This window comes from Patella vulgata, chromosome 3 (genome assembly GCF_932274485.2).
Source record: "Patella vulgata chromosome 3, xgPatVulg1.2, whole genome shotgun sequence".
Classification (NCBI taxonomy): Eukaryota; Metazoa; Mollusca; class Gastropoda; family Patellidae; genus Patella; species Patella vulgata.
In genome coordinates, this window is record NC_065881.2 from 71,010,965 (window position 1) to 71,029,241 (window position 18,277).

At 34.4% G+C, this 18,277-nt stretch overlaps 1 long non-coding RNA gene across 4 annotated transcripts in view; it reads left to right on the top strand.

Annotated features, from left to right (window-relative positions):
* Window positions 1-17,779, top strand: part of LOC130012308 (uncharacterized) — a 28,576-nt gene extending 10,797 nt beyond the window's left edge. Inside the window, exons 2-16 of one of the 4 annotated variants that reach the window (XR_008787727.1) lie at window positions 3,806-3,901; window positions 5,746-5,845; window positions 6,307-6,474; window positions 6,864-7,066; window positions 7,426-9,689; window positions 10,089-10,247; window positions 11,108-11,206; window positions 12,374-12,472; window positions 12,743-12,841; window positions 13,876-13,999; window positions 14,519-14,614; window positions 15,157-15,257; window positions 15,528-15,695; window positions 16,556-16,758; window positions 17,398-17,779. This is a non-coding gene — a long non-coding RNA (uncharacterized LOC130012308). The remainder of the gene's footprint in view (window positions 1-3,805; window positions 3,902-5,745; window positions 5,846-6,306; window positions 6,475-6,863; window positions 7,067-7,425; window positions 9,690-10,088; window positions 10,248-11,107; window positions 11,207-12,373; window positions 12,473-12,742; window positions 12,842-13,875; window positions 14,000-14,518; window positions 14,615-15,156; window positions 15,258-15,527; window positions 15,696-16,555; window positions 16,759-17,397) is intronic. The other 3 variants (XR_008787729.1, XR_008787728.1, XR_008787730.1) reach the window with 3 other exon arrangements.
* The last annotated feature ends 498 nt before the right edge of the window (window positions 17,780-18,277 follow it).

Genomic DNA, 18,277 nt, shown 5'->3' on the forward strand with positions numbered 1-18,277 from the left:
CAAAGGACTCTGTTCTCCAGAAGTGAGTCATCTGCTCGTCCAGACTGCAACTGCGAGTTATGAGGTTAACGTTCACTGTTGGATCTGTAGGATTATCCCCGGCCACCCCCATGAGAGACCATCCCAAGGTAGTGCGAATGGCTATGGGTTGATCAGTGTCCCCGGATCTAGATTCGAGTTGAAGATGAGCTTCTGGGATATTGGCTCCTATTAGTAGTTTTACTTCTTCTTGCATGACATTCAAAAGTCCAAGTCCGGTGAGATGTTTCCACTCCGGATTAATTATCTGTGGTGAGCATTTAAATATATCAGTTGAAACCATCCAGGCCTCATTTACCTTAATTAGACTACCAAGCGCATCATCAGCTGATTTGAGCGAGAATGATACCGTAGATGATTGTTGTGATGTTTCACCATTGATAGTCTGAATAGTTAGCAACTTGCGTTTACCTTTAAGTCCTAATTCTTGACCCAGTTCCTCCCGTATGATCGTTATTTCGCTAGCTGTGTCTTGAAGGGCGTACGTTTTAACACATTGTCCATTTGGACCGTATATTAGTACTCTGACTATTTGGAAACAGACTCGTGATGACTTTGACTGCATCTTATACATAATCTGTGATTTTGGCGTAGTATGATCACTAGATTTGTTTAAATGTAATGTAGTGTGATGCTTTTGTTGACAATTGGGCTCACGACATAAGATTTCAGAAAAACATGTTTCCGGTTTGTGAGTTCCCTTTAAGCAGTTTTCACATAACTTATTATCTTCAACAAGTTTGCGTCTCTCTAGTACAGACTTATTGATGTAAACTGGACATCTGTATAGGTAATGTAACTCTGCACATAATACACATTTATTTCTGGCAGTAACATTGGTACTTGTAGCGTTTGGTGCTGACACACGGTTATCAGACGATGATAGACTTTGGCTTGTAGAATTTTGCTTACTAGTAGTACTGGTAGTAACTGAGGCAGGTTTCTTAGCCATGTTGTTCAAAGTTTTGTATTTAACTGAATGATCATGTGAATATGATCTGTGTTTATTTTGATTAGATTCTTGTTTTGTGTACGTGGCTGCGTATGGATTCATATCCGCATTAACGCGCTCATATAGCCAATCCTGCATGTCAATTAGTGTGGGATCACGTAATTTCACAATTCGTTTTGAGAATTCGTTCCAGCTATTAATTTTATCAGTTGGAAGTCTTTTGATACACTTTAATAATATTTCACTACTCATTATGTCCGACATGTAGTTCATCTGACGAAGTGTAGTTATGCTGTCTCTTACAGAAACGTAAAAATGTCGTAACGCAGCTGGGTCGTTCCGTGCTATCTGCGGTCCGCTTATAATTTTGTCTAATACGGCTCTGGCTACTTTAACACGATGTCCAAAAGCAGACTTTAATTCTTGTAAGGCTAATGCATAATTCCTACCACTGTAACCAAGTCCCTGGATGTGTGACTTAGCCTCGCCTTTAAGATGTGAAAGTAATAGGTCCATCCTGCGAGTATCATTTATTCCGCGTCTACAATGGATTTGCGAGTGTACTTGTTCTATGAACTTAGGCCATGACATAGGTGAACCAGAAAATATTGGTAAGTCTACTTTAGGTAGATCACGCTCACTTTCAAGTTTAATAAGCGTTTGTGTTAATTGATCAGTAGTATTTGTCAATGTGTTATGTGGTATGACAGTTTCTTGACCGGGTACAAGTTGGTCTATCCACGCATCTATAGGCCCACTAGTAGATTCATGGTTCTGTATATAGCCCTGTGGTGTGGCATAATCACTATTATTGTGACATGTAATAGGTTCATAAGGTGCTGCAAAAGGATTCATTTCAAATTGTGGTGGTTCTTGCACATTGTTATTGTTTATGTTTTGCAAAAATGGATTTCTCGAAAACTCTGTATTTCTTGGTGGCTGTCTCAGTGGAGTACTACTTATAAACGGATTGAGACTGTGCTGTGTTTCCATGTGATGCTGACCATCTTGAGATTTAACATTATGTGTTTCCAATGTTGTTGTTTGGTTGGAGTTGAAATCCTGATTAATAACCCACTGGCCTACATGTACATCTGAGGTATGACGGTTTTCAGGTACTGACGGTGGTTTGTGGTAATCACGTAAACATTGTTCTTTGTTAAGAATATCTTGATAGATGTCAGCTTCTAGATTAGCAATTTCCACAGCCTGCCAAGCCTTTTCCTTTGCACGGTCAGCCTCAAGGTCTGCTGCCTTTCTAGCTAATTCAGCATTCTTGAGAGTATGTTGTGCCTTTAATCGTGCCATCTCGGCTTTAACTTTCAGAGTGTGGCTACTGTGGCTTTCACTACGTGTATGGTATGAAGGAGTACTAGGCCTACTTTGTGTCTTATTACTACCTTGAGTTGATAATATTGACGGCGATATCAAGTGACGGTTTGAGTTATGATCTGACATTTTAGTACGTTTGTATGTGTAAAAAAGGGTAATACATGTAAATAGTAAACGTAAATAGTAAACGTAAACAGTAAACGTAAACAGTAAAAGCGAGTATCCCTACTGTGTCTGTAAGTCGAGAAAAACTTTCTATTCGTGAGAGAAAAGCGAGATTTCAAGACGTATAGTTTAATTTTGTTCAAATTAGTTCTACTAGTAAGTACACAACACAGTTTACACATTTAGAGAAATACACTAAAAAAGTAATTATGGATATGAAATTCACTGAACATAATAATGCAGATATTGTCACTGGCATAAATAAATACTGTGTCCTTCACATCATAATTGTCCTTGTTTAATTTGTTTTTCTCGGTGAATTCATGTAGGAAAGTTCACCTTTACTGTTTAGTTCAGTTTGTTTATGATTTTTACACGAGGAAGTTTTCTAGAAAAGCACCGGAAGTTGTAATACTAAAAGGGAGATAAACTGTGGATAATTTGTGGATCAGGACCACAGCGATAATCAATAAGCTACAAGGCCTTAAAGAGAGTAAACACGAACAACAAACTAGTTTTAAGTGCCTATATTTTAATCTGAATCAATGAATGTCAAGACTAAATTGACTCTGACATGTATGCAAACTTGCAACAAGACAATATGCCTCTCACTGAGGTTTTTAATCTGAATGAGGGAATATCCAGACTTCATTAATATGAACTTGCAACAAAACAATATGCCTGTCATGACAAGGGGTAATGTGTTCCAAAAACAATATAAATTGCCTGGTAGGACAAATTACATTTCATTTGATTTAATATTGTACATTGTTTATTGCTCTTAGTGTCTATATTGTCTGTGTGTCTTGTCCACAGGTTTGTCTTGTGTGTTTTGTTTTTGTGTGGTGCAGTCCTCCTGCACTTAGTTTTAAAATGAAGCTCCTTTGCTTCATGTTGTATTTTATCTGTTGCATGCATCAATCGTTTCCGTTTTTACTCTAATTTCAAATCAGTTATGTTCCGTGAAATAAGCCAGCAGTCTCAATCGAATGCAAATTCCTAGCGTCTGGTTATTCCAATCTACATACATCTTTTGGTTTGGTGTAATATGTCTAGCCTCGTTCCTCGAGTCTCTTGCTAGAACTGGGGCTAAAACGCATTATGGTACACGATTCCTGTACCAATGGTAAAATATTTATTTTGTCTTAAATATTGGATATCAGAAGCCCATCTTTTTCCAGTAAGATCACAGCATCAATGTTGTTTTAAATTGACAAATAATTCATGTTTTCAATGTTGAAGATTTTGGATGATATTGAGTTAGAGACTTAGCTACTTTAACTACCGGTATACAATTTTTGTATTATATAATTTTAGGTAGTCTACCAGGTCATGCATTTGGCTTCACAATGTCTGGTTTAATAACAACAATAAATGCCCTTTATCCTAAAGCCTTTGGAGACCAAAAATTACGTAAGTTGTAGTCTTTTATTTTCTCTGTATGTTAGATTAAATGAAAGTAGATTAAAACACATATCCTATTTCTTTTCGTATAGTTGAAATTCATTTTGTCTTCACTATATTAGAGTCAATCGGGAAATTAATGGTGTACTGTTTTGAGACATATAGGAAACAGGACACCATTAATTCCTGCTCTGACTACATATGAATATAGTGCAAAAGTTATTAATAGTCTTTCTCTTATGAAATTTATATGCATCATTTAAGTTAGTAAAACAAAGAAGCCTATTGAATTTCAGCTATTTCCGTTAATTACATCTAGAGTTATGGCCATTGTTTCACTTTGTTGAATCTTGTGAACGCTCTAATGACAACAGTTATCATCCGATCTGTTTGAAATTGATATGCATCATTTAAATTAGTGAAAAGAAGAAGCCTATTGAATTTGAGCAATTTCCGTTAATTACGCCGCGAGTTATGGGCCTTGTTTCACTTTGTTGTACCTTGTGAATGCTCTAACGACAAAAGTTATTATCCGATCTGTATGAAATTTATATGCATCATTTAGATTAGTAAAACAAAGAAGCTTATTGAATTTCAGCAATTTCCGTTAATTACATCTAGAGTTATGGCCCTTGTTTCACTTTGTTGCTTCTTGTGAACACTCTAACAACAAAAGTTATCAACCGATCTGTATGAAATTTATATGCATCAATTAAATTAGTAAAACAAAGAAACCTATTGAATTTCAGCAATTTCCGTTAATTACATCTAAAGTTATGGCCCTTGTTTCACATTGTTGAATCTTGTGAACGTTTGAACGACAAAAGTTATCCTCCAATCTGTATGAAATTCATATGCATCATTTAAATTAGTGAAATGAAGAAGTCTATTGAATGTCAGCAATTTCTGTCAATTACTTCTAGAGTTATGGCCCTTATTTTACTTTGTTGAACCTTGTGAACGTTCAAACGACAAAATTTATCATCCAATCTGTATGAAATTGATATGTATTATTTGAATTAGTAAAAGGAAAATCTGTCGAATTTCAAGAATTTCTGTAGATTACTTCCAGAGTTACAGCCCTTGTTTTAGTTTTTAGAACCTTGTGAACCCTCAAACGACGAAAATTATAATGCCATCTGTATGAAATTGTCTATTAAATGCCCCCTAATTACCTACAAAAGAACAAATATACGACAACTCTTGTCGACCGCTCGGACGATTTAGCTGCTGTGGGCGTATGTTTAGTTGCCTGGCAACCTATCTTTCATAATTTTGTATGTCGGTTTTTGTCAACTTTTTGGTGTAGGATCAAATATACATTTTCTGCCAGGTTTTGGTGAATATTTATGATTTTAAGGCGGAAGGATATGCAACTTAAAATGTTGGTTAGGTTGAAATATAGTGCGAACAGTTTGTGTATCTCAAGATTTCCATGGTGAATCTGATACATGCTTTTGAGCAAGAGGTTGCCACATGTTGCTCCATCTGTGGTAGAAAGTGTTCATCTCCACAAAAATTTTGGGAAAAGTTAGAGCTGATCAAAGAGATGAGAATTAACACAGTGAACTGGGAAATTAATAGTGTACTGTGTCCTGTTAACAAACTAAATTTTGTACTAAATTATGGCTCTTTGTTGACTTAAAAGCAATGAAAGTTCTGTTTTTCAGTATCTAGGTTAAATTTAGCATAGTTATTCAATAAAAAAATCAGTTTTACAGAATTCATTCCACACAGTACTTATATATTAATAGAAATGTATTCACGGTATTAGCCTAGTATTGCAAGGGGACATGTATTGCTGTAGTGCTTCAGCTGTACTATCAGAATACTTGATTGAATTTGATTTTCAGCTAGTAATTATGTGAACAGAGCTTTATTAGCCCAATCAACAGAAGAAGATGTAGAAAAGGTTTTACTTAGTAATGGTATAGGAGGAGCTTATGGATTTAGGTACGGTGACTAATTGTGGGCATATAACACCAGAGAATATTCCATTTCATGTAACCATTAAAAATAACCATATGTTGGTTATGGATCCATGCATGGATGTCAAACTTATTCTAATTAAGTGAGATTGATGAAACTTGGTGTATAGCTTTTTGTTGCATCAATACCTTGACTAGGTTCAATAATGAGTAGTTTTGCTCAGGTTAAGCAGAGTTATAAGCATTATGACTAAGTATGATTATGAGCATTTTCCGCTTAGGCTTAGTATAGAGACTTCTAATTGATTGGTCAGGACTTTGGAACATGATAATTGAGGTAGAATTTTCCAACTTGGTGTGTAGATGTTCATTAGGTGAGACTGGCAAATGTGTCCACAAATAGAGCCCTGACTGTTAGGTCCAGTAAACCGTAACAGTTTTACTAGTAATAAGTCAGTTAAATATTCAGGTTTGTTTATTTTCCAGTCTAAATTTTGCTGATTTGAAGAACAAACCCAGACAAACCGTCAACTTGGAAGTGACCTCAACCAAGATGGCTGTGTCTTTAGTTAGTAAGAAAACAGTTAATTTACAAGTGGCAAAATATGACATATCATCATATAATACAACAGGACACTACTTTCATTTTAACAAGTGAGTAAAGAATTCATGATACTTAGCACTCACTCAAAATGTTTTACCTGTGAGCACTCTTTAGTAGACAGAGAGCAGACTCAGCAGAGTATCGGTTCTGGGAGACTTTCTTTTTTCTGGACGTCATTCTATATACGTTGATGTGGAGTGTAAGATGTAGTACTGAGGTCCATGGAAGAAAACACCCTGAAAAATATGATAATCCCAAATCTCCAAGTTGTTTCAGGGTTGCACATGCTTAAAACATCTAACGATTTGTGTAAAATTACAACTGCTGTATGTATTAAGGCCAAATGAAATTTAATTATTCTTTAAATGTGGAGTAGAAAGTTGAAATTTTTTAGTTCCATGAGTTGATATTTTTATTTATTTATTTTTAAATAATGTAGGTTTGAACATCCAGACACTGTAAACCTTCCACAATTTATAAATCACACCATTAGCTCAATCCACCGTAGAAAACGAGCTGAGCAACTACCAACACCAACTGATATTGCCAGTATCAGAAATATTCTTGGTGACACAGAAGATAGTATTTATCCTATCTACAGAACACCTCGACCAACAGATAATACTTCAACATGTGCTACTGGTATAGACAAAACTATAAATATTTAATTTGCTGCTAGTAACAATCTGTTATTAGGTCAATTTATTTACCAGTATGTTATGGTGCAACTTTGTTATGACCGTTTGTTTTCACTGAAATGCATGTGGGAGAGCAATTTATTTTTTGACCATCTTTAGCTATACATGCATGTAAAGGGTCAATAAAATTAGCATATACATGTAAGACTGTGAATCTTTATTTATTTTTTTATTGTTTTAAACCTTTAGGCAATTTAGACGATACAAACCTCTCGTCCCTGAATCGCTGCACTTCCCCATTGTGTGACTGAGACATGAACTAGTTAATTTCTATTCATTGTTGCATGTTGTTTCGTTTTTCAGCAATTTTTGATATAACCAGATGTATTCTATTTATTTATACCGACAACCCAAAAACTGCTTCTCCAGAGTTGCAGATACAACTACCAAACTGTTCATAAGACAAACAGTGATTTTAAAAAAAATTGATTATTTCTATTTTAAATTGTATTATCTTTTTATTTATTTATGTAAAACATAATATACAAGTGAGAAAATATTTTAAAGATAGGAAGCCACGGTGGCTAAGTGGGTAAGACGCTGGCTTGCTAGCCAGGAGGTCGTGGGTTTGCTCCAGTTGTTGGGCGAGAAAGTTCATCGTAATTTTCCGGCGTGGTTTCCCCCAGTCATTGGTGCAGGACAAAGGGCCTGACAAGGACAGCTGTCCAATTGATCAGATGGAATGAAAAACCGGGGTCCCATGTACACATTGGAGTGCTTGCAGAAGATTATCTTGGCAATTGGAATTCGATATAAGAGTAGGCTGCAGCGCCGCTGTCCGAGCAAAATTTTCCCCATAGCACACTGTATGGCGTATGCCCGTCTTCATTACCCCAGTAGGTGCAGAACAGTAGGACAATAAGTCTCATTTCATTTTAAAGATACTTCTGTCAAATTATATGATTTTTAGTATAAATTGTATATAATGTTATTAATCTTTGTAAAACATAGTATTAAAAGTCAGCCAGTATTTTAGAGATACTTCAATCCAATTCTTCATATTAAGAGTATAGTTGAATTACTAGAATAAGTATTTTATTCAAAGCATAAGAGTAATACCAAATTAAAGGTATTCACATATGCTAGGTTCCCACTGTCGTGCAATGTTTTACTTTAGGATTGTCCATTTGAGTCCACGAACTGGTACGTAAAGATACATTCGGATACGTTTCGATACCATCAACGCGATTGCCACGGCTGACCTCAATATATTATAAGACCTGATAAGATCACCATGATTAATCGTAGCGTGAATCGTGATAGTGGAAACCTAGCATTAACAGTATTATGGAATTTTATATAAATTACCGGTAATATTTTTTAATGCATGTACATTAGTATAAATGATTTTATATTTTTCTATGAAAGACAAGAATTATTTTACATTTATATAGATTATTGTATTTGATTATTTCTCTTCGGTGAAGTTATGAAATAAATATTAATACATACACATTGTTCTGCAATACCCACCTGAACCAAAGCTTCACATTGACTCAAGATTCATGTCTCAGATATTGTAAATTGAATAATAAGAATATGTTATACCTTTTATAGAAAGAAAATAGAAACGATATTTTTAGACAACATGAAGGGTGCAGTGGGGAATGTTCAGGAATTGGTCCAGAGTGGAGAGAACATCAAATTTGGTGTGGGGTCTGAGAATTTGATCAAATCAGAAGTTCTGAGAAAAGTTCATACAGGATTAAAGTGAAGTGGGGCCACAGCGGAATCAGTGCTTCGCTCGTTTGCTTGTTCAACGTTATTCCGATGAATGAAGGAGAAAAAAGAGGGGGCAGGACTTTTACAGTATTGTAGTATGCTAGAGATTCCTATATCGCCCGAATGAAGTTTAATGCTAATAATTATAGGCCTTAGGACTTAAGCTTTTTAGAACTGTTGCTGTTTCACAAAACATTTAAAAATAAGGTGTATTGTTGTTTTGTTTTTTTTAGGAAACATGCCTTTGGAAGATAGTGAACAATCACTTTAAAAATGTAACATTGTCTGAAATTTCTTTCAAAATTGTCATAAGGAATATGATTGATCAGATTAACTGACAAGAAAACTCTTATGGTATAACAATGCTGTCTTTCAACCCCCCACCCCAAAGTCCTTTTACATGAACATTTTCATTGAATTTTTGGTTCAGAGTCGAAGACAACAGGATGATTGCCTACTAAAATGACGTTACTGCATGTTATAGTCTTTTGACCAGGCCTAGCGTAATTTAGAAATAGTCAATCAACTTCCTTCAATAATTTATCAGATGATTGTGACATGCTGGGCTATTTGTTGTTATAAACATTAATATCATCGAAATGTTTAAAAAAATGTTATTGGCCAAGAAAAATGTAATGGATTTAACAGTGAAGTCAATAGGAGAAAATCACTAGTCTGACCCCAAAATATAAAACAGAGTTACCTCCCTGTGACAGTTATTTTCTCTACTTACAGTTTGTTTATTATTGTATGACTGTAATGTAATGTTCAGCCACAGACGCCACAGTGTCATATATTTTGATCATTATCTTATCTGGTTAATTATCTGAAGTTTTTCAGAAGGAGTAGGTTATCAATTAGTTCACATATATATTGATATATAACTAATATTATAACATCATTTAATTTGAATGACCTTTCTATGTTTGTGGAATATTATTGTAATTGTTCAAATTGGCTGGGAATATTTCTGAATTGTAACATTAAACTCCAATTCATTGAATTTCTTTTATATCCTTCATTATGTGATCATGACACATGATATGGATGGAATGTATAATGCTTGGTGGTAGCCTATTGATCATTATTTGGGGTCATTTGGATTGTAAATTTTATAGCTGTAGATCTAGACCTACATTGAGTACATACAGAATAAGAAAGTTATGATAAATCATTCGTCATGACTAGACACCTAGACAGTAATAGGTTTATGTAATTATTGTTGTATAAATTTATTTTCTCAGTAAAATTAGAACCGGAGAAATATGATGGTGAAAGAAACAATGAATAAGATAACAACACTTACTTTCCTGGTTGTTACCTGTCTGTCATCAACACAATGTTCTACTCAGATTCCGATTTTACATACTAAAGGCACTTATTCTGAAGTTGGCTTTGACATGGTATGGACATGAATCTTCTTGTTTGTTTATCTTAAAATAAATTTAAGATTGTTTGTTAAAGTTTATATAGTTTCTTTCAAAAGACAACCCTTTCTAATTTTCATTTAATTTGCTAGATATTGTAATTAAAATGATATAAAATGAAATGAAATGGAGTTTGACGTCTTACAGTTCTGCTCCGAACTGGGCTAATGAAGACGGGCATACGCCATACAGTGTGCTGTGAGGACAATTTTGCCGGACAGCGGCACTACAGCCTACTCTTATATCGAATTCCAACTGTCAAGGGATCTTTTACATGCACGCCAATGTGTACACGGGACCTCGTTTTTTTGTACCATCCAAAGACTAGACAGCTGTGCTTGTCAGGCCCTCCGTCCTGCATCACTGACAAGTAGGAACTACGCCGGAAATTGGATTTAAATATTTAATGATCAAGGGCTTAAATATGACAATATGAACCTTGAGTTGTTAGAAAATGACCGGTTGATTTGTTTAACAGGGTTATATATAAATATGGTACAGATTTAAGGAATTTCATAACTCTACTGCATGTATGGGTGACTTGATAATCGTGACAATCACTTACCACTCTAAGGTTAGCTTGTGTATAGATAGACATGGTTATTCAAGTACTTACAAAATTTGGAAACATATTGCCAAAATACGTGGAAACAGACAGTTTGTATTTCTTCTAGCTTCAGATATTTGTACATGGAAGGATAAAGGGATGTTGTCTCCTAAAAATAACTGTAGCTACCCCTTCATTTTTAGGTGGGTGTGGGAAACTGGGAATATTCCTGTAAGAAGCTAATATTGTTCATTTGAAATTTATGTTAATGCTTTTCAATATTTTTCAGGGCAAAACTTTTAAATCTAGGATACATGACTATAATTCAAAAGATACAGAATTTCAAAATAGATTGATGCCCTATATAACAAGTCAAGAAGGAGTGTCTGTAAGTTTGTGCAATTATTCTACAATCTTATTGCTGGTACTTAAGATTTTATATCTCTTGTGAGAGAAATCTTCCAGAATAAAAGTACTACACTACTTTGAAAATAACTTTTATGAAATGAAAAGGGGTTTGACATCCTACTTTTCTGCTCCAAGGTGTGCTACATGTATGAGGCAAATTTTGCTGTTATTTTGAATTCCAACTGTTGAGGGTACTTTTAAGTGTAGGCCTACCTACACTGGACCTTCCCAGGCCCTCCATCCACTTGATACACAGGACCTTGGTTTTTCATTCCATTAGAACAATTACATGCTGTTCCTTGCCAGGCCCTCTGTCTTGCATCATTGACAAGGGGAAACCACGCCAGATAATCACAAGGAAGTTTCACAGCCAGCACTGGATCAAACCTGGGCCATCCAGGTTAGCAAGCCAGCTCCTTTATCACTGAGCCACCATCGCTCCCAAAATAACTTTTATAAAGGCTATAATAGTCATAAAAGAGAGTTGGGGGGGAACAATAGGGTTAATTATAGTTTAGTGATTAGTCCCCCTGGTGTGGGAGCCATGCTAGCTCCCAGTGTTGGCTGAGAAAGTTCACCTGAGGGCCTGACAAGGACAGCTGTCTAGTCGTTCGGATGGGTTGAAAAACCAAGGTCCTGTGTACTCATTGGCATGCATGTAAAAGATCTCTTGGCACTTGGAATTCGATATATAAGAGTAGGCCATAACGCCTCTGTCTGGGCAGAATTTTCCTCATAGCACACTGTATGGCGTGTGCCCATCTTCATTAGCCCAGTCAGAGCAGAACAGTAGGACGTTGAACCCCATTTTATTTCATTTCCCCCTGGTGTGATTGTTGATCGTTAGAGGATTCCTTTATTCAATAACTTTCGGAAAGAGGAAATTTCTATTTACTATGGCACCTTGCATTCTGATATATACATTACGTCGGACAGTTTTGTTTCAAGACACCAGGGTCGATCGTGGAAATTTGTCATCTGCCCTGATAGAGCCAACAGAACAAGAATAGACCCTAGCAGAAGACTATATTTGACTTTTATTTGGTGTTTTCTAATGATTAAGTAAAGTTTTTTCACTTACTTGAAAGGCTACCTTGTATTCTTTCATACATTTACATGTAGAAGGTTATCATTATATCTATTCCAGGTTATGGATAAATATTTAACAGTTATACGACAGTATTACCCACAATATCTTGATGAACTTAAAGGTATAGCTGCAGGATCAGAAATGCCCTTTATTCAGGTAATTTCATTTTATAATTCACTGTCAAATGATTCCAGCATCAAAATATATTTAAGTACATGTATATGATGTGCTCAGCCTTTTGTGTTATTCATATAAGATATATAGAATTAGACCATGATCAATTTTCTTTTAAACTACAGGCAATATTTATAGAAATATATTACTGTCTTTCTTCTTTTGTGGGTTATTGAACTTATCTCTAATGTCCACCATTCACATAAAAGGGCATGACAATTTCTTTTAATTCAGTATCATATTTTATTTCAGATTTTTGTGAATTCTATTCGTAATGAGTTAAATGCCCATATTGAAGGTGATTGGGGTGCTGAGAGTTGCTCAGATGTTCATGTTAATAATGCACAGCAGGTGAGATCTAGCTATTGTTGAAATGCGAACATGTTTATGCAAACTCTTTTGCATTTTCATCAAGGTAGATTAAAATTTCGCCTTTTGGCACAGATGCATGTGAAGAAAATATCACAAGGAGATTGGTATGTTTGTAGCCATTAAGACAACATTCTGTAATTAAATCACCTGAATATTTATCAGATCTGTTTCTAGTTACCGGTTTTTGTGATGCTTTGTAATAGTCATTTTAAAGAGGGTTACCATTGATATTGATCTCTACATAGTAAATTGGGGGGTTGGGTAGCCGAATGGTTAGCACATGCGTGCTGTATCATACGGTCTGTCATTGAGTTTCAATTCCGCGGTTGTACGTGACAAGGAGAAGGGTCGCCTGTCCAACCTCGTGGGTTTTCTCCGGGTCCTTCGGTTTCCTCCCACTGCTAAAGACCCCTATGCGCAAGCAAATTATTGAAATAGAATTGAACTATGTATTAGTCCCAAAATGACCTAATTTGTGTCCAGTGGACGTTAACCCCCCCCCCCCCCCTCTCTCTCTCTCTCTCTCTCTCAAAAAGTAAATTGTTTCAGTAATGGAACTGGAAATACACAATTAAATGGAATACAATTACTGTTTATTACTGAAAAACATTTTAAAAGGAATACAATTCTAAATAATAAAGTTACTGTGAGCTATGTTTCGACTTGTCTTTATTGAAGGGTCATTAGGTAAGATTAGATACAGAGCTGACAGTTCTCACTATAATAGTTAAAAAATAGATAATGAAAACAAAATATGCTAAAAATTTCAATCAAATTTCTTCACTCTAAACCAAGATATTAGCGATTCAGTTTTAGGCTAGTCTCGGTCGTTATTACTAACGTTGGTAAGATAATAAAAAAAGACTTGATTATCCATTTTTATGTTAAATTATCCATCACAAAATGTATTAAAATCCACTAAATATCGCAGGCTATCGATGGCATCTAGAGTTGATCATGGTCTGAATAAATTACTTCATGTCTAATTAATAATTTAGTTTCTATATTTTAAGTTTGCTATTGGTCATAATGAAGATGCAGATCCTTTAATTAAAGACAGAGCTTATTTTGTAAATGCTACAATTGTTGATAAGAATGGAAATATTGTGGAGAATTTCATGGCATATACCTACCCTGGTAAGATTTTTGAAACTGTCTACTACATGAACCAGCCATGGAATAATATCTGACTCACAGATGCCCAAGTGGTATCATATGTTCTTGAAAGAATTTATGCATACTTTTATTAATAATGCCATCTTGAGAACCTGGATCTGTAAATCACAATATACAGTGTACAGTGTGCTAGTATGAGAAAAATTTAGCCTGGACAACAGCACTACAGTCTACTCTTTTTTTGAATTCTGACTGTCAAGGGTTTTTACATGCCTGCCAATATGTACTACACAGGACCTCAGTTTTTTGTTCCATCCGAATGACTAGACACCGTTCCTTGTCAAGTCCTCCTTGCTGCAGAACTAGCAAGGGGAACTTTCTCGACCAACACCGGGAGCAAACACTAGATCTCCTGGTTAGTGAGACAGTGTCTTACCCACTGAGTAAAATGTTGAGATAAATGGCATTAAAAGGAAATTTCATTAAGTTACATTTTATTTTTATCTGTTACCTGTATATATAGTTTTTGTATTTTTTTAGGTTACCTACCAGGTAATGCATTTGGCTTCACAATGTCTGGTTTAATAATATCAGCTAACGCCCTTTCTCCTAAAGCCTTCGGAGACCAAAAAATACGTAAGTTGTTGTCTTTCATTTCTGTGTATTGAAAATGAAGAGGAGAGAAAATTAAATAACAGTTATCTTTCAGTATATCTTCAGTATCAAAGAATATGAAGGATATATAATTAATTTGTTATTGCCCATGTCATCTAAACCTATTAAGTGCTTTGGTACCCACCAAAGCAGGGGCTGGGGACTATTAAAGTGTTTTTGTCCATCTCTCTGTCTGTCACATCTTTGGGACACAATAACTCTTATAGCGTTTTCTACAGATGATGTCACATTTCATACACTGCAGCAAATTGATTGTTTAGTGCTTTACACTGCAGCAAATTGTTAAGCAAATTGATTGTTTAGTGCTTCATGAAAAGATAAAGCAATCAGTCAGTGTCTACTATATATTTAAGGGTTGAGGTGGGGTACATCAGACTCGATGAGTTAAAATTGCCACTATCTTGCTCCTCTTTTCGAACCTGCTGGTTGGAACGTTATATTTTTTAAAACTACATTTTACTGCTAATCATTTACAAGTGCATGTATTTGAATTTTGTTTTCAGCTAGAAATTATGTGAACAGAGCTTTATTAGCCCAATCAACAGAAGAAGATGTAGAAAAAGTTTTACTTAGTAATGGTATAGGGGGGGGCATATGCTTTTAGGTGAATAATTTGTATAGACATAACAGCTTATAGATGAAATCATAACATTAAATTCTTCAATATGATAACACATTTCATAAATTAATAACCACTAAATATGTTCACATTTTGGTGTCAGGGGTTGGTTACAAATTCTTGTACAGTGTTGTAGATTTTTGTATTCATTAATTTTCTGCACTACTGTGTAGTAAAAGTGAGATCGACTCAGAAAACAGTTTTCTATAGAGCACCTTTAATAAATCATTTCAATCTGTGTTGTTTATTTTCCAGTTGTAATTTTGCTGATTTAAAGAGAAAACCCAGACAAAGTGTAAACTATGAAGTGACCTCAACCAAGATGGATGTGTCTTTAGTTAGTAAGAAAACAGTCAATTTACAAATGGCAAAATATGACATATCATCATATAATACAACAGGCCACTACTTTCATTTTAACAAGTGAGTAAAGAATTCATGATACTCATCACTGTCTCAAAAATGTCTGGCATACTACAGACAATCAGTCTACAGATAGTTTAGAATTTAAACAGATCTAAAAGAAATATATTTGTAAAGTTTTAGTAATTCTGATCTTCAGGTTGTTTAAAACTTGAAGATATGAGATTGATACCCTTTCAGTGCAGAATATATTACGTTCATGATCTAATATTTGTACTCTTTCAGTGAAGACTAGAGTATGTTAAGTTCATGATCTAATGTTCATACTCGTTTAAGTATGGACAGAGTATGTTAAGTTTATTAAAGAGGAATTGTTATGTACATTGTACAAGCTAAATCAGTCTGTTACAATTGTTTTTCTGGCTACAAATTTATATAAATTATGATTTAGACATTTGTTTATATGACGAGCTGAAATATTAACACCTGCACCATTTCATAATTTATCTGTTTATCTGTAAAAACAAGTATAGCAAGAATGGCCATCTCTTTCTATCTCTATAACATAAAAGTCAATTATCAAATATTTTGTGTATAAAAAAGAAATATTTTCAACAAAATCAAGAAAACTCGACTTGAAATATGGCTAAAGTATTAAATCGATTAAAGTGTCTGTGCCTTTTGATTTACATAATGTTAAAAGCTATTACAGCAAGAACGGCTAGCTCTTTATCCAAATCTTACATAATGCATCTTTAAAGCCCTTGATGATCTGACATTAAGTACTCTATGTGTAAAACTACCAGTGCTATCCAGCCAATTTAGCTTCAATTATAAATAATAACTGAAATTATTTGAAAGCTGAAAGATTTTTATTCTGAGAGCTAATATTTTTATATTTTGTTTAAAAAAATATGTAGGTTTGAACATCCAGACACTGTAAACATTCCGCAATTTACAAATCACACCATTAGCTCAATCCACCGTAGAAAACGAGCTGAGCAACTACCAACACCAACTGATATTGCCAGTATCAGAAATATTCTTGGAGACACAGAAGATAGTATTTATCCTATCTACAGAACACCTCGACCAACAGATAATACTTCAACATGTGCTACTGGTATAGACAAAGTTTTTTATATAACGCTAATAACAATTTGCCTTGAAGAAATTTTATTTAAGGCACAATTCAACAATTGGAGACCACTCTAGGTCATATATTAAAATGTCGATTAAAGTAGTGGATGTATGTTTCCTCCCTCTAAGCTGTGTCTGAGAGATGGGCTGTGCCAAAATGTCAAGTTTACGTTTGTACAACTATACTATTGTCACAGGAGTAGAATTTGTATACCGTAAGAATTTTGCTCACACTGACTACTACAAATTAGAGGCAATAGTGTATAAATTTGAGGGATTGCGGACCTTTGTGTAACTTATATTACTTAATTTATTTTTCCAACCGTCCTTTGTATGCCAAGAAGAACCCACTTGTCAAGATTAGCACCTGCAGGGCTGACAAAAAAGTTGTTTGGATGGATAAAAGATACTGAGGTTCCATGAAAATATTGGTAGTGCAAATAAAAGATCCCATGGCAGTTGGCAGAATACTCTTCCTCGCATTGCCCTTGTCACCATTATGAAAATAAAAATTATTGTATGATAAAACCGGAAATAAGGCACCTGTCATATGCTTTGTTAGACACAGTCCCACTGTTGTTTTTTCTGGCATTAGTGCATAATATTTTGTTATATTTTTCAGCAATTTATGATATAACCAGATGTATTCTATTTATTTATACCGACAACCCAAAAACTACTTCTCCAGTGTTACAGATACCACTACCAAACTGTTCATAAGACAAACATAGACTCTTTAATATTAACCATGATATAATGTTATATAATTTTTGTTAAAACATAATAAAAGTGACAGAGTATTATTAGAGGTACTTCTGAAAATTATATCATTTCTATTATAAATTGTATATAATGTTATTAATTTTTGTTAAACATAATATAAAAGTGAGACAGTATTTTAGAGATACTTCCATAAATTGTATTATTCATATTTTTTATGAATTGTATATAAGCCAGCCAGTAAAATTCTTCATATTAAATATATTGTAGAATCAATATCGATTATATGCATATACCATTGGTACATGTACCTTATTGTAATTTTATATAAAGTAATATTTTAAATGTTTTTATACTTTTATGTGAAAAATAAATAATTTTTTTTATATTTTTGAATAAATTGTTGTATGAAATCATAAAATAAATAATAATTGTGCACATTCATACACATCCCGATAAGATATGGTGTTGTTTATTGCATCAAGATGTCCATTTAGGACAGCGCATACACATACATTTACAATAGTCCTATCAGTAGACAGAAACGAGCTTCAATGGAGTCCTAAAAACATTGGTATTTTCAGACATGAAGGTCAATTTTTCCATACCAAGAAATGGTGCATTGCTTTTGATCTACAAGCTGTATTCATGTAACATCGTACAAATTAATATTTTAGTGTTCTATATAGACAATCTTCTAGGCACTTGGCCTATCCTGTTTGTCACTTCACAAGTTCATGCAAACTTCCATAAATCACATGAAATGGTTTTATTATCGCCCA